We start from the raw sequence: 15,722 nt of genomic DNA, 5'->3' as shown, positions 1-15,722 counted from the left end.
TCCTTATCGAGAAATGGGAATTAGGAGATTTATAGAAGATTTAGATGGCAGAAATTAACCATGATCATCTGGCACTCTAAAAGATCAACGTTGACGCTGCTGTATATCCATGAAGGAAATTTTGCATGTGAAACAGGTATATTCCTCTTCCCAGTTGAGCTATGGAGGCTAAAGCAGCTTATGCAAGTTTTGAATCTTCTGATGATGGCCACTGAACTGGGTTTATTCAAAAGGTGAAGACGATGTAAAATAATCCATCATTGGTGTCTTCTTCCGAGACTGAGATATACCTTGGCTAATCAAAATATACCATTGCCGATTGCACAAGTATTCTTCAGGCATGGTTTTATTTCTTGGACAATTTCACTCGTCGTGTCAATAATGGAGCTGTGTTATCTACTCCTTTGATACACATTTCTTGAAGCATGGAAGTAGCTAGCTAGTATTTCAGGGGAGAATAATTTCTCTATTTATTTGATGAATGGAATTGACCGTCTTTTAACAAAATGGTTAGAGAAAAACGCGTCCCATAGGCTAAGCGGTTGCACTCGTGGACTACTTGGAATTTTCAGAAGTCGTGAGACTTTCCACCAGGAAAACGACACACTCCAGACCTCGAATAATAATTTAAGAGAATTTTTTAAACTACCTTTTATGATTTAGTTAATTGATTAAGTGTATTCAAAATTAACTAATACTTCTGTTCTATTAATAGAAAGACGAAAAATGACTAACCTTTTATTCTTCTTTATATTTTCAAAATAAAAACTTCTAACCTACTCATGGTTTACAAGGTCAACTCAAATTTTACAACAGTATCCGAAAAATCAAAGACAGTCTTTCAGAGAGCTCTCTCTCTCTCTGCATTGGAGAATTCAGTCCCCATGGCCGCCGACCTCAATTGAATGGCTGAGGCTCATCGATCAGGTGGCGAGCGGAGGGATAGAATGGAAAGACGTTGTCTGTTATCTACAAATTGCAGCTCGGTCCCCGTCGTGGACTGGTCGGAGCTGAAGTCGAGCAGAAAGTTTTAAGCTTTCCTACCCTTATCCACCTTTACAGAAAATTGCAGGAGGTGTTTGCTGATTTCGCCGTGGCACCCGCTCCTTAGCCGATAGCTGCTTCGTCGCCTGGACAGAGATGGAGCAACGGAACCATATGGTTAAAAGGGTCCAAAGAGCTCAAAAAAACCTTGCGACTGCTGGTTTCGGTAGTGGCGCTCGCTCCTTAGTGGATAGCTGCTTCGTTGCCTAGAGCTGCTAAAGAGTTGATGAAGAGAAATCAGACGCATTTCACAAGCGTACGGTGGATGCAGTTCCAGCTAAGAAGGCATCGAAAATAGAAGACATTATGGCCAGAAAATAGTGAACAGGGTTTGAGACATTGCTGTTGCCGGAGATTTGCTATAATTGTGGAGGCCATATTACGAAAAAAGCTACTGGGTTCAAAGCTAGGAACTTGGCAATAGTGTTAAGTGGCACGAGTTTGTAATTAAATTGTTGAATTGGGTTTGAAAATCAAAACCAAGGATGGTTTCTTTCTTTCATCAGAATTTAGAAGTGGTGGCGGCCGGTGAGATTTGGTATAGTTTTGCCACTAAATCATTGTACACATCGTTCTACACATCCCGGCATTTCTTCACAAGCATTGTTAAGAAGAAGAGAAACTCAATTAACAAAACATCAACCCACGAGCTATCAAGTAAGAAATGATTGAAAGAAACTGCATAAACACTTACTGTTGCACGACAATGAACGACCTTCACTTTGTCAAGCTCTGCGTTCTCAGGGTGACGCCACAGCATTGCCAAGACCAGGTTGTAGATCAGAGGAATGGGCTAATATATATCCCTGAAGAACATATTCCAGAATTTTAACTCTGCAGACAGAGTTGGAGTGACTTTCAGGGTTTTCAGGAGATCGTCGCAGCTAGTTGGAGCCTTGGAGGAGTGACTTAGCTGATAGCTGCTTTGTCGCCTGGGCTCGGTTTGAGAAAATGAACAGGCAGTGGGTTTTGCTGGGACTGAGCGGTGGGTTTTGAGAACTCGTGGTACACGGAATACATCCAAGAAAATGGTGAGAAATCACCGATGACGAGGGGAAGGAGAGGAAGAAGAAGAACAGAGAAATAGAAGAAAGAAGAAGAGGGTTCGGAGTCTTAGTTTTTCTACGAAGAAAGAGGGCTCTGAATTCTTTTCAAACCCAAACGGTGCTGGTGTCCGAGACGCTGTTCCGAACCAGCGAACCAGCCGTTATGTGATGCTCGTTTCAAACCTCTGGAGACGTTGGTCGTCCATTTCCAACCGCGAGTAATAGATGCTGGTGCGGAGATGCCAGTGCCGGTGTCAGAGGGACAATGAGATATTCTGTCGGAGCTGGTGCAAGTGCTGGTGCCAGCGTCGGAAGTTATAATAAAGGTAAGTGGGGTATTTTTGAGAATTATAACAATCACCTGATAGACATTGATACACATTCGAATGGTTTTTGAGGAACATTAATAATAAGGAAAGTATTATTCAATTGTCAGAAATAGTAAGAAATAGTAAGGGTAGCGTTAGTGAATTTTCAAATAGTAAGGATACGTTTAGTCAATTAATTAACCATTAGAGTAGTTTAACAAATTTATCCTAAAATTAATAAAGGTCATTTATTAAAATACCCTTTATAGTTTCATGAATTTAATAAGACCTACCTTATAGTTTATATTTTTATTAAAGCATTCCTTATAGTTTGCAACCAATTTACTTAATCGACCTGCCATTAGATAAAAGTGGAAAATTACAGTTTTAACCCTAGCATCCATTCAAATAAATTTAATAGAAAGAAATTTAAAAATAAAAATATCATTTTTGCCCCTAGTAAGACATGGACAACCACTCTATTTTACTCTATTTAGTCAAAATTTGTTTTTTGTACAAAAAAAAAATGTTAGGGAGACTACTGGAATAAACAACCATGAGTACATGCCCTTAAACATTTTCCACTTAGTTTAGGTGATCATATTACCATTTTCAGATGGCAAAATAAATAGTTTTTAATGAAAAGTTGATTAATTAAGTAAATAGGTTGCAAATTATGAGGGGTGTTTAGTAAAATACAAATTATAGGGTAGGTTTAAGTAAACTCATGGAACTAAAAGGGGTATTCTAATAAATGACCAATTAATAAAAATAAGGGTAAATTACAAAGACCCCTATACCATGGGATCTGTGACAAAGACCCCCCTTCTACTATGACTGTGAGACAAAGACCCCCTTTTATTAGCTTTCTGTTAAAATTCACTGTTGAAATATTTTTTAATCCCTATACTACCCTTCTAATAACTATTTGGACAATCGGGAGAAAAGTACTGTTCATTTTCCCTAACCTCACAATACACCAACAATAGCGAATAATTCCTTCTACCTCAGATTCCTTCACATTTCTCTCTCTCTCTCTCTCCCCTTCCCTTTCTTCTTCCCGCTTTCCTCTGTTCTGTCGGTAACCTGAATAGAGGATTGTAATTAGCTTATCAATAATCTCTTCATCACTGAGTTTGTATCTCGAGTCTTCTCCTCTCAATAGCCACCAAGCATGTCATGGTGGATAGATGAAGAGGCTCGTCTTCTCTCTATGATTGTTTTCAAGATGCTAATGATATTATAACGTGCTTGTGGAACTACAGTAAGTGAAAATGTTCAAAAAAAATACATCAAGAATCATGTTTTCAATAACATACCTGGAATCCACGTTTGTAATTTGTCCCTGGTAGATTGATTGGCAGTGAAAGGGTCCCTAGAACCAGTTTATAAAACTCTGGCTTGAAGGCTTCAACTATCAAACTGGATTCGGTGCCAGCAATCTGGTTGAGTAATGACAACAGAGCCATCTGCACAAGAGAACAGAATACTGTAAATTAAAACTGGAAATGATCAACAAATGGGATTTTCCCCTTTTTAGCTGTTCTTTCTATTTTTCTTGGAAATATACAAGTTTTTATTCTACTCGGTGACTCGGTGAATGATCTATTGATTCTGCGAAGCTTAAAAAGTAAATTTATATTAACAAATTTCTCTCTTTTTGCTTCTCTTCTCCTGCTACTTAACCACAAGGCCTTTACGGTTGTTTGCTGGATCTTACAATTTATTTAATTGAAGTGCAGCCAGAAACAACAAAGAAATTTAGCTACGGTTAGTTGATAATGTGGTTCCTGATGGTGCGCAATCCGGTAGCTTTTCCTGGTGAGTCCTCAGCCCTCTTAGTTTCGATGTCTAGCTCGGGTAGTTTAGGTAGTCTCCTGGGGGGGTCTGATGCTGGTTCTACGAACCGAGCTGCTGCCCCCGACAGCCTCACTGAGTTCGAGGCGGGGCCCGAGGTAGAGCTCGAATTCGAGCTCGTAGGCCGAGTCACCTCGGGTAGTTTGACATCCACCCCCCGCCGAGGTCGGGTGCCAGATAAGTTCGGACCCTCTACTATGACGTCCGAAGGTCTTTGGTCCCTTATTGTCCAGTACAACCTGCCAGGGGAGTATACTTACTTTTTACCCTCAGGCAACTTTCCTTGGGAGCACGGTCCGGATGAGATCGTGATATTCCGAGAGCAGCTTGTTGTCGGGCTGTGCCTTCCCTTCCATCCCCTAATCGTCGAGGTTATGAACCACTTCGGCGTCACTGCCTTCCTTTGTTGCGAGCACTGCCTTCCTTTGGACTTGGAAGTTTTTTCCGCTATTCTCATAATTAAGAAACAAGCGGGTCCCCTGCCCGAGCGTAGGAGGGCGTACTACTTGTCACCTCGTCGAGCTTCAAGCTCTTACACGATCTCCCAAACAAGGTCCCAGCGTGGAAGCGGAACTACTTCGTGGTTCAAAGTGCAACGGGGTGGCCGTTTCCTACTGAGTGGGGTTTGGCCGCTCCTGACCCCGGTGTTGTTTTAGATGAAGATACAGTGAAGGGCCTCCGGGACTGGGCCTGGCTTGTGCTAAAATGCGAAGCCTATCTGACGGAGGATAAACTCATTCAGGCCGGTCTTAGTTCGGGTAGGTTTCTTGCTCAGATAAAGGTACTTTTGTTTCTGCTTTTATTCCCGTCTTCTGACACCGAGCTCCTTTTTGCAGGTGTTATGGAGGCAGACAAGACTCGAGGTGCGAACTTGTTTGCTGGCATGAAACGGAGGAAGCGAGCTGCTAAGCGAGTTCGTGCCGATCCTTCCCAGGTGGCGGAGCCCGAGGCACCGAGGATGGAGCCTACTGGGGAGCCCGAGGTGCCCCGTTCATTTCAGGAAGTGGCAAGGGCTCCCTATGCTGACACTGCCTATACTCGGGCTGCGCCTTTGGGCTTGGGGAGCCACGGTGAGATTGGGAGCGTGCTGATGCCGGGCTACACTCTCCGAAAAAGCAAGGCCACCACTTGTCCTGAGGAGGTCGCGCAGTGGGCCAATCTCCCTACCAATCTCATAGGTGCTCGAGCTGCAACTCACGCGATGGTGGAAAGTCAGAGTGGGTTTTTTTTTTTACCGAACTGACTTATCCTCGTTCTGGCAGGTGAACTCCTCTATCCATGCCTTGGCAATTCAGGCAGAGAGGGACTTGAAGCGAGAAGCTACCGAAGCGGCTTCCCGTGCTGTGCGGGTCGAGCTATCGAGGTCTCGGAGGGACAAAGAGGCCCTAGGGATGGTGGTGAGACATATGGCCGAGATGAAGCTGGACCTGGAGCATCAGGTCGAGTATCTTCAAGAAGATATTAGGGAGAAGACTCTGATCTTTTCTCAGGCCATCGAGGAGGCAAAGGTGAAAGCCGTCGAGGATTACATTGCTTCGCCGCACTTTGACGATATGATGGTGGGCTCATACAGACGGGGTTTCAAGTTGAGCCGATGGATGATAAGAAACACGTACCCCGACATTAGTGCCATAACCACCTCGCGCATCACTCGGGAGATGGCTGCCGCAGCTAATGACGATGCGGATTCCGAAAACGAAGCGGGTCCTTTGGGTGTTGTCGAAGTCCCTTCTGACGGCGAGGAAGATTGACCTCTGGGCTTGTGAGCTCGTTTGTGTTTTTTGTTTGTTTTTGCTTCTCTTTTTTCTTTAAATACTGTAAAGCAGACATTTAGCAATGAAGTATTTTTTTCTGTTCAAAAAGCAGTGTGCAAATATTCTCCTCTTGCCGAAGTGACTATATACCCGAGCTGCTAGACATGCCTCGAGGCAAGTTAATATAGTAAGGCTATGTGCCCAAACTGTTCCCCGCCTCGGGACCCATACTTGTGCAGATTGCTTTTGTTGATGAGGTGTCGAGGTCATCTTTAGCTCGGTATTCTGCCCCTTTTGGTGCCGAGGTCTTTGCTAGCTCGGTAGTGGCTCATGGCCTGCTTAGTTTGATAACTTACAAGTAAAATCGTCTTAAGTTGACGATGTTCCATGCTCGGGGTACCTGCTTACCTTCCAGGGCCTCGAGCTCGTATGCTCCCCCGAGTACTCTGTTCACTCGGTAGGTTCCTTCCCAATTCGGCCCGAGTTTGCAAACGTCGGGCTCAAGTACCATGATTTTGTAGAGGACCAGGTCGCCGACGCGAAAGTTTCGTTTCTTAACTCTGGTGTTGTAGTACCGAGCTACCCTTTGCTGGTATGTTGTGGTTTTGATGTATGCGAGGTCCCTCACCTCGTTAAGCAGGTCGAGGTTGATACGTAGCTCGCCGCTATTAGAATTGTCGTTGTATGCTTCCAAACAAAGTGAGGGGATTTTGATTTCGGCTGGGATGACTGCCTTCGTGCCGTAAGTGAAGTTGAAGGGAGTTTCTCCAGTGGCGGTCTTCTCTATAATTCAGAATGCCCAAAGGACGCTGGGCAGCTCGTCTGCCCATAACCCTTTAGCTTGGTCTAGCCTGGCTTTTAGTCCGCGGAGGATAGCTTTGTTCGTGACTTCTGCCTGGCCGTTTGCTTGTGGGTGCGCAACCGACGTGAAATTTTGCCGGATCCCCATGTCTTGGCACCACTCTTGGAATTTGATGTCTTCGAACTGCTTGCCGTTATCGGAGATCAGCACCCGAGGCAGCCCGAAGGGGCACACTATGTTCTTCCAGAAAAAGTTCTGAACGTTTCAAGCTGTGATGGTTACGAGAGTTTCAGCTTCAACCCACTTGGTGAAGTAGTCTACTGCCACTACTAGGAACTTCCTCCTGTTGCTGGCATCAATGGCCCGAGTAGGTCAATACCCCATTGTGTGAAGGGCCATTGGCTGGTGAGGTACTTGAGGTCAACGGCGGGCTGATGGTGAATATTGGCGTGCTTTTGGCACTTCTCGCACTTCCTGATTATCCCGACAGCGTCTGCTTTCATTATTGGCCAATAGTAACCCTGTCGTAGTGCCTTCTGAGCGATGGCCCTGCCCCCCAAGTGTCTGCCACATAGGCCTTCATGAATGTCGCGGAGTACGAACTCAGCTTCGAGAGGTCGCAAGCAGCGCAGGTAGGATCTTCGGTACAACCGTCCGTCTATCATGACGTATTTGGCTGCCTGACGCTCTACCCTCCTGGCGGTGTTGCGTTCTGCGGGGAGAGTTCCATGTAGCAGGAAGCTCGCGAGTGGATCAATCCAGCTCGGTTCTGCTTGGGCAACAGGAGCGACTTCCTCTGCCCCCTGGAGAATGCTGGGCCGAGGTAACTCCTCTATGTACACAGTTCTCATGGTGTTGTCACTGGTGCTGGCTAGCCGAGACAGGGCATCGGCCTCAATGTTCTCTGACCTCGGGATTTTCTTGATGAAGTGTGACTGGAAGCTAAGCAGTGCCTCTTTTACCTTTGCCAAGTAGGCGATCATAACTGGCTCGCGGGCTTCATATTCCCCTGTAACTTGGTTGACCACGAGCTGTGAATCGCTGCAGATAACTATGTGTTTTGCCTTTACCTCTTGCGCCAAGGCTAGCCCGGCTATCAACGCCTCTTATTCTGCCTCATTGTTGGATGCCGCGAACTCAAAGCGCAGTGCATACTCCAGTTTCGTGCCACTCAGACCACGGAGAACTACACCGGCTCCGCTGCCTTGCTGGTTTGAGGAGCCATCTACGTGAAGGATCCAGGGCTCTTCATCCCAGTTCGCGCTTGGCCTAACCAAGAGAGAAAACGAATTGGGAGCGACCTCACGAGGCTCGGACTCGGCCAGCCTAGGAGCATCGAGCTCACCCGAACTGGGAGTCCCGTGCTCAACCGGGCTAAGGTCCTCGAAGCTGAACGTGCATTCCGCAACAAAATCTGCCAAGGCTTGAGCTTTGATAGCAGTTCGTGGCTTGTACTGGAGGTCATAACTCAGAGAGTTCAATGGCCCACTTCGTCAATCGACTAGAGACCTCGGGCCTAAGTAATAATTGCTTCAACGGCTTGTCGGTGAGGACGATGATGGTATGAGCTTGGAAATACAGGCGGAGTTTGCGGGCCGCAATGACCAACGCATAGGCTAGCTTTTCTATCTTTGGATATCTTGTTTCTGCTCCCTGCAATATTTTACTAACATAGTAGATGGGTCGTTGAACCCGATCTGCTTCCTTTATCAGTACCAAACTGACCACTTCGTCACTTAACGAAAGGTACAACTCTAAAACATCGCCCTTTTCGGGCCGAGTCAACACTGAGATACTGGCAAGGTATTTCTTCAGCTCGTCAAATGCGAGCTGGCAGTTTGGATTCCACTCGAACCCTTTGCCTTTTATTGCCTTGAAGAATGGCAGGCAACGGTCCGCTGACTTAGACATAAAACGACTCAGAGCGGCTATTTTGCCATTTAACCTCTGGATCTCTTTTACCTTTCGAGGTGATCTCATATCTAGGATGACCTTTATTTTGTCCGGGTTGGCCTCAATACCCGCCGGTTGACGATGTACCCTACGAACTTACCCGAGGTGACACCGAAGACACACTTGTTCGGATTTAGTTTCAATAAATTGACGCAGAATTTGGAAGACAGAATGCAAGTCTTGTATTAATTCATGCAAAAATTGTGTCTTGACGACCATGTCGTCTACATAACATTCTATCTTCGTGCCAATTAAGGGCTGAAACAGCTTATTCACGAGCCTTTGGAAGGTCGCCCCAGCATTTTTCAATCCGAAGGGCATAACCTTGTGGCAGTACAGGCCAAACTCGGTTATGAAGGTGGTTTTTTCATCGTCGGACGGGTCCATCCTGATTTGGTTGTAGCCCGAGTAGGCGTCCAAGAAGCTTAGCAACTCGTGTCTCGAGGTCGCGTCCACTAGACGGTCGATCCTGGGGAGGGGGAAGCAATCTTTTGGGCAAGCTCGGTTCAGGTCGATGTAGTCGACGCACATGCGCCACTTGCTGTTTGCCTTATGAAGTCTGCTGCGAGGAGCTTCTCTTATGATGTAGTCGCCAACTCGGGTAATGAGCTTCCCTTATGAAGTCTGCTGCGATGTAGTCGCCAGCTCGGGTAATGAGCTTCCCTTATGAAGTCTGCTGCGAGGAGCTTCTCGACCTCCTCATCGACCGCCCTCCAGCGTTCTGGGGCAAAGTTGCGTTTCTTCTGTCTAAAGGGTCTGACTACAGGGTCAGTATTGAGCTTGTGAGTTATAAGCATAGGGTCTATGCCGGGCATTTCTGCCGCAGACCAAGCGAAAACATCTAAGTTACTGAGTAATAAGCGTACCAGTTCGGATCGCAGGGGTTCTTCAAGGGATGCTCCGACCTGAAGTAATCTGGCAGGGTCCTCTGCTGAGACAGAGATGGGAACAGTTTCCTCTGTTGGTGCAGCTCGCTCCTCGTTCTGTTCCGTAGGTCGCTCCAGTTCAAGGTCGTTGGTTACCTTGGCCTTTCCCTTGAGGGCGGCAACATAGCACTTGCGGGACTCGAGATGGTCGCCCCACACAACCCCGATGTCGAAGTCCGTTGGGAACTTCATGGCCAAATAGTAAGTGGACACCACAGCTTTTAAAGCGTGGGTGATCGGCCGACTTACTATGGCATTATAGGGGGAGGGGGTCGCGACCACCAAGAAATCGTGACTAAGTCTTACCGTGCTAGGCCACGTGTCGACTTCCACTGGTACTGTAACTTTTCTCACAAGTCTGACCTCTTCTCCGTTGAAGCCGACCATCGAGGTGTTCGCGGGCTTCAAGTCACTCTCTCGGAACTAGAGCTTGTCGAAGGCCGCTTTAAAGAGGATGTCTGCCGAACTGCCGGAGTCAATGAGTACCCGTCGGCCTCCCGGGTTGACGCGCGAAGAATATGGAGTACCCGTCGGCCTCCTCGATGAAGAATATGGAGTCTTCCGTCCTAGGTCGCTTTGGGGGATTTTGTTCTTCTCTGTCGGCCTCCCGGGTTGACGCGCGAGCTGCTGCCGAGGTGCACTTTGCCACGATTGATCCTCCAACGATCATGTGGATTGTTCCCCGAACTGGTCTTTCATCCGGGGGCTGCTTTTGTGGTTTTGTTGGCCGGCTGCTGGACTCGGGAGCGTCTTAGTTGTGCTCTCCGTGCCGACCTAACTTATTACTGTTATTATTATTATTGTGCTGTACAAAATTTCGCAGATATCCGCGACGGATAAGTTCCTTTATCTCGTCGCGGAGGTTATGACAATGTTCAGTGCTATGACCGTGATCCCTATGGAAACTGCAGTATAAGTTTTTATTCCTCTCGTTCGGGTTTCCCTTCAGACGAGGTGGCCACTTCACATACCGTCTTTGATCGTCATTAAGATCTCAGCCCGCTTCATGTTTAAGGGTGTGTAGTCCGTCCGAGCTGCTAAGGGAGCTCGGAACGGCTGGCTTCGCTTCGTCTCTCGAGCTAGGTCTTTCCTTCTTCGGTCATCTGGGTTGGAGGGCTCGCCTTCCCTCTTTCTTTTCTCGATCCCGCTTTCAATCCTCTAGTTAATCTCCTCCTCTGTTCTCATGAATTTGTCTGCGAGCTTGAGGAATTCAGGCACGGTCGCGGGCTGGTTAACTACCATGTGCCACTTGAACTCCTTGTGTGTCACTCCTCTCTTGGCTGCTGCGAGCTGCACCGCGAGGTCTAGGCGCGGTATCTGCAAGCATGCATCATTGAACCGCTTGATGTAGCCCCGGATGGACTCTCCTTCTCTCTGGACTACTCCGAAGATGCTCTCCTTGGTTCGAGGGCACCATTTGCTGGTAACAAAGTGCGCGGTGAAGACCTGCACGAACTGGGTCCAGCTTCTTATTGACCCGGGGGCCAAGTTCCTGTACCAGGTGCGGGCCACCCCCTGAAGATGGTAGTGAAGGCCACACACATGTAGGACTCGCTAGCCTTTGCCAGGTGCATTTGGGACTGGAAGGCATCGACGTGGTCGTTGGGGTCAAAGGACCCATCATACTTGTCTAGAGAGGGGAGTTTGAAATCTCTAGGCATGGGGACTGCAAAGAGCTCTGATGAGAGGGGGGAAAGGACTGAGAGAATAGGGGAAGCTTTTACCTCGTCCGAGTTTGTCTCTTCTTTACCTCGGAGCTCGGGCAAGATAAGGGTGGAAGTTCGGCGACTTCGTTGCTGCTTAGAGGGCCTGGTATTGGCGCTGCTGGCTTCGGTAGTGCCAAGCACGATGAGCCCGGACTGTTGGTAGTCCGCTGACTTGAGCGGAAGCTCAAATTTGGAGTGCCAAGGTGCTGACTTGGCTGGCGAGGTTCTCGATCCGCCGACGAGCTGCGAGGCGAGGGTGACTAGTCTTTCCCACCTGCCCGGGGATGAGGACTGGCTCTTGGAGGGGTTCTGAAGTTGGGAGGCTTCTCCTTGGTGAAGGCGCCCGCCCTAAGGGGAGGGCTTGACTGGCCTCGGAGCGGGGTGCCGGGGTGGAAGCTGTGGTTGGTTCAGAGGCAGTTGGGGGAACTGTTGTTGATAGTTATACTGAGAGATGTGGTGCAGTACTTGATGCTGATGGAGCTGAGGTTGCTGGAACTGCTGCATTTGGGCTTACATTGCCCACATGCACTGCATCAAGTCATCAAATTGGTTTTGGCTAGTCGCCAGGGGGACAACAGTTGGTTCGGCAAAGGTTGTCTCGACAGGGAGAGGGAGGGGAACATTCATGGGTGCCACCATGTTTGGTGCGTTGAGGCTAGGGATTTCATCCGTCGATAGGGGGACGGTGAACTGTCCTATGCACACAATAGCGGGCTGGGGGTGTTCCCCTACAATGTTTAAGTCGGCGTTGTGCCTGCTTCTGTTGGGAGAAGCCATGGAAGCTAAGGTTTTTTTTTTTTTTGAGAGAGAGAGAGAGAGTTAAAGGTTAGGGAAGGCTTTTTGAAACTTTCCCACAAACAGCGCCAAATGATGGTGCGCAATCCGGGGAGGAATCTCGTTTCTGACGAGATCGGGAGTGCCTGAAATAAGGAAAAAAATGGAGACTTCCGGGGAGGAACCCTGTTGGAACACTCCAAAGCTCAAATTAGTGTTCTTCAGCAGGCAAGGGAAATGAGGAATTCCAAGACCAAAAAACACAAGAATCACATACCCTCTTCCTTGTGAGATGGGGGCCTTTTATAATCACCCTGTCCGCTCACTTCCATGCCTCTGCCAGATCGGGTCACTTCCCTCTGCCAATTGCTAGTTTGGGTGTCATAACCTCTGCCAGATCGGGTCACTTCTTTCTGCCAACTGCCAGTTCGGGTGTCATAACCTCCACTGCCAGTTGCCAGGGCCGCCTCTATCCTTCTGGGATGGCGGTGGCAGGTGGCCGTTGGATGGTGGCTGTCATGTGTCAATCCTCTAATCAGTCAGGTGCGCCGCCTCCGTGTACGGTCTCCTAGGCGTCAGGTACGGTTGTTCAGTCAGGCGATTTGGAGCCGAAGTGGTGTGCGAGGTGAAGTCTTGAGTTTGGATAGGAGTATGACCCGAACTGCCCCCAGGTGGGTAGTTCGGGTTTTCTGCCTTTTGCGCTCCTTGTAAGGCTCAGGACCTCGAAGGGAGAGCTCGGGACTCTTTAGCTCGAAGCTCAGGTTGTAGGTTCCTCGAGGGGGCTAGGGGTCGGGTCAAATCTTCCTCCATCAGTTCCTTTCTGGGTCAGAGTTGTTTTGGGTTCTGAAGATTCAACTAACCTCTTTCGTTTTCTCTTGGATATAGATACTTTTTCCATCCCAGTTACCGAGGTGGGATCTCATAAACTTATCAATCTTTGGAAGAAGCTGCTCTTTGATCATGACAGGGCTTATGAGGCTAGGCAGGGCTCTTCTCATAGTGGACCATGAACAGCAGCAATGTTGCATTTCCCCAGAATATCCAACATGGACCGGGGGTAACCGGGAATAAGACCTTTTCCTTCGTTCAACAGTATATACCTGTTGAGCTCTGGATCCCTGGAAACTATCCTAGGGCAGCCCAATATGTGTGATTTAAATAAGCTTCCATACCTGTTTTGTGGATAATGGGAAGGAAAACTTTCACATATTGATGAAGACGTAGAATTACAGAGGGAAGTTGTAAGAATGATAAGTGACTTACAATGGTAATTCAAATCTAAATCAGCAAGAAGACCGAAGATTAAAACTGTTTCATAGAAAGAAAACCCAAGACATAAAAGCTTTTTCATGCTTAAAATCTTCACAGCCTTTTTTTTAATCAAGAAATAAACCACCTTCTTGGAAGAACCAAGAGCTATATATCATTAACGGTATTCTATTCGTGGGAAGTTTGCTAGACTAGAAAGCAGGAAGACCAACTTATATCAGTAAAAAGGAGGTTCCCTTTTTGCATGTAAACTAACTTGGAAAGAGAGCTAAAAATAGCTTAAACAGGATATACGTTTTTGTAATGGTAAGCACCAATGCATCTAAACCAATATGGCCAGAAATGAGAAAAAGAAGAAACCATCCCTTAAACAGGGAAAAACTGGTGATCTTAACCATCAAAACAAGCCAGATAAGGAGAAAGAACAAAAAAGAGCAGGAAAGACATGGTCGTCAATGAGTCAATATTTCATAAATGCATTAAAATGGGTAATTAGCACCGAGAGAAGAAGAAAAGAAGAAACACCAGCCATAACAAAAACCAGGGAAAACAGACCTTGCTCTCTGGTTTCTCATGAAGCTTGGCCCTTGCTTCAAAAACTCTGTAGTCTCTCCAACCACAGGCCACCCCATTGTCCCCAGAGGCAGCCCCTTCTTCCTGTATCTCACCTCATTCCATCTCAATAGAGCAGTGCAAATACAGAGCCCCAAAACCACCACCAAAACCGCCATTGGTGCTCCCAAGAAGCTCAAAACACTCACTACAGAGTTCAGAGAGCCGTAAATGAAATGGGTATTTTCTGATGCTCAGTTGCTCACGTTCAAGTCAGTCAATGGTAATATATAGGCCTCTGGACTGCTTTCCAAGGAGAGAGACCACAGCCCACATATGCCAAAGGCCGTGCACGACCACCCAGGATCCTATAACCACTCTGGTAAAAACCCAATTAAGTAAAGCACGAGAAAGAGGGAAGAAGAAAAGGAAACACAGTAAAGGGGGGTTACTGGTTAGTGGCGAGTGACCATTCTTTTCCTTTAATCTTTGTCTTATCACTACCTTGGTTGTCGTGAAGTTACAGACAGAACAGAGGAAAGCGGAAAGAAGAGGGGAGAGAAAGGGGAAGGGGAAGAAGAGCGATCCGGGGAGAGAGAGAAAGAAATGAAAAGAAATCTGAAGTAGAAGGAATTATTATCTGACGCTCATAGTACGGGGGTCTTTGTCGCAAAACAAAGTACTCTGGAGGATCCGGTTTTTATAATTAACCCTAAAAATAAAGATTGTGCCTGAATAACTCCCTTGTGAACCACACGGGGACTACTTATTCTAATACGGTGGACTGGCCGGAGGTATGAAATCCGAATTCCATGCATTCCCTTCGCCCTATATTTGCTTTTGCTTTTGACCTCTCTCTGTTGTTGCAGATGGTAGATACTAAATAGAGAGAAGACCAGACTGTCTTATGACAACTTGAATTGTGAAGTCAAAACCCTTTATAATTTAATTTGAATATCAATCTCATTTCATCATGCCTGATGTCACCCAAGTTTAAATTTACAATTTGACAATCACATAAATAATATAGGACAATAAAAACGGCCGGTCAAATGACACCACCATAGTATATATTATTTATTTGCTTCTCACTTCCGGTATGATCCCACAGCTTTCGTGTTTTTGCCACAAATTTGCTTTGACTGGCGGGGGAGAGGTTCACACCTTCAAAGATGCGTGTGAAAGGGGGGAGTTGATTGATTCGTTTATACTAAATTACCATTTAAAAAAAAAACTCAGAACAAGGGGCATCATATGATGATTGGTTCCTATGAAAATGAATACTTTTATTATATCAAGAGCTGTGGATTGGGCTGTATCCTCCAATCAAATCCCGACAGCTGTTTATTCACTCATCCTGTGATGTGAGCTGTATATGCAAGTATCTATGTATGGTAGGATTGCTCCAAAGTCCAAACCTCGTCCAGGTCTGAATTGCACTCATGGTTTTTAAAAATGACCTAACCGATCATGGGTCTGATTACTGGGTTAAATGGATTGGCCGTTTGAAATGATAAAAAAAAATAAAAAATGGTTAAACCGATCAAACGGTTAACTGCCTTAATCAACGATTTATTGATCAAAATCAATAGTTTCGAACAAATTTTTAATTTTGGGAAAAATCGAAACTAATTACTTGACCGATTCCTAGTTTTTTTAGTCCGACTGTCCGGTCCAGTCTGATTTTGAAAACCATACCCACCCTGTCCAAACATGGGGCAGGTTGATCAT

General features: G+C 46.6%; 1 long non-coding RNA gene across 7 annotated transcripts; it reads right to left on the bottom strand.

The window, feature by feature from the left end:
- Nucleotides 1–727: 727 nt before the first annotated feature.
- Nucleotides 728–14,886, bottom strand: LOC104604531 (uncharacterized). 7 transcript variants are annotated; one of them, XR_016076798.1, is made up of 3 exons: nt 13,995–14,886; nt 1,739–3,867; nt 728–1,636 (listed from the first exon to the last, which is right to left on the bottom strand). It is a non-coding gene; the product is annotated as an uncharacterized LOC104604531 (long non-coding RNA). The 7 variants fall into 7 exon arrangements; XR_016076800.1 differs by having other exon boundaries at nt 728–1,259; XR_016076803.1 differs by having other exon boundaries at nt 728–2,451; nt 3,367–3,867.
- Nucleotides 14,887–15,722: the final 836 nt, after the last annotated feature.

This window comes from Nelumbo nucifera, chromosome 5 (assembly GCF_055504915.1).
Source record: "Nelumbo nucifera cultivar China Antique chromosome 5, China Antique-T2T, whole genome shotgun sequence".
NCBI lineage: Eukaryota > Viridiplantae > Streptophyta > Magnoliopsida > Proteales > Nelumbonaceae > Nelumbo > Nelumbo nucifera.
Note: the sequence above shows the minus strand (reverse complement) of the source record. Positions and strands in the feature narration are given on the sequence as shown.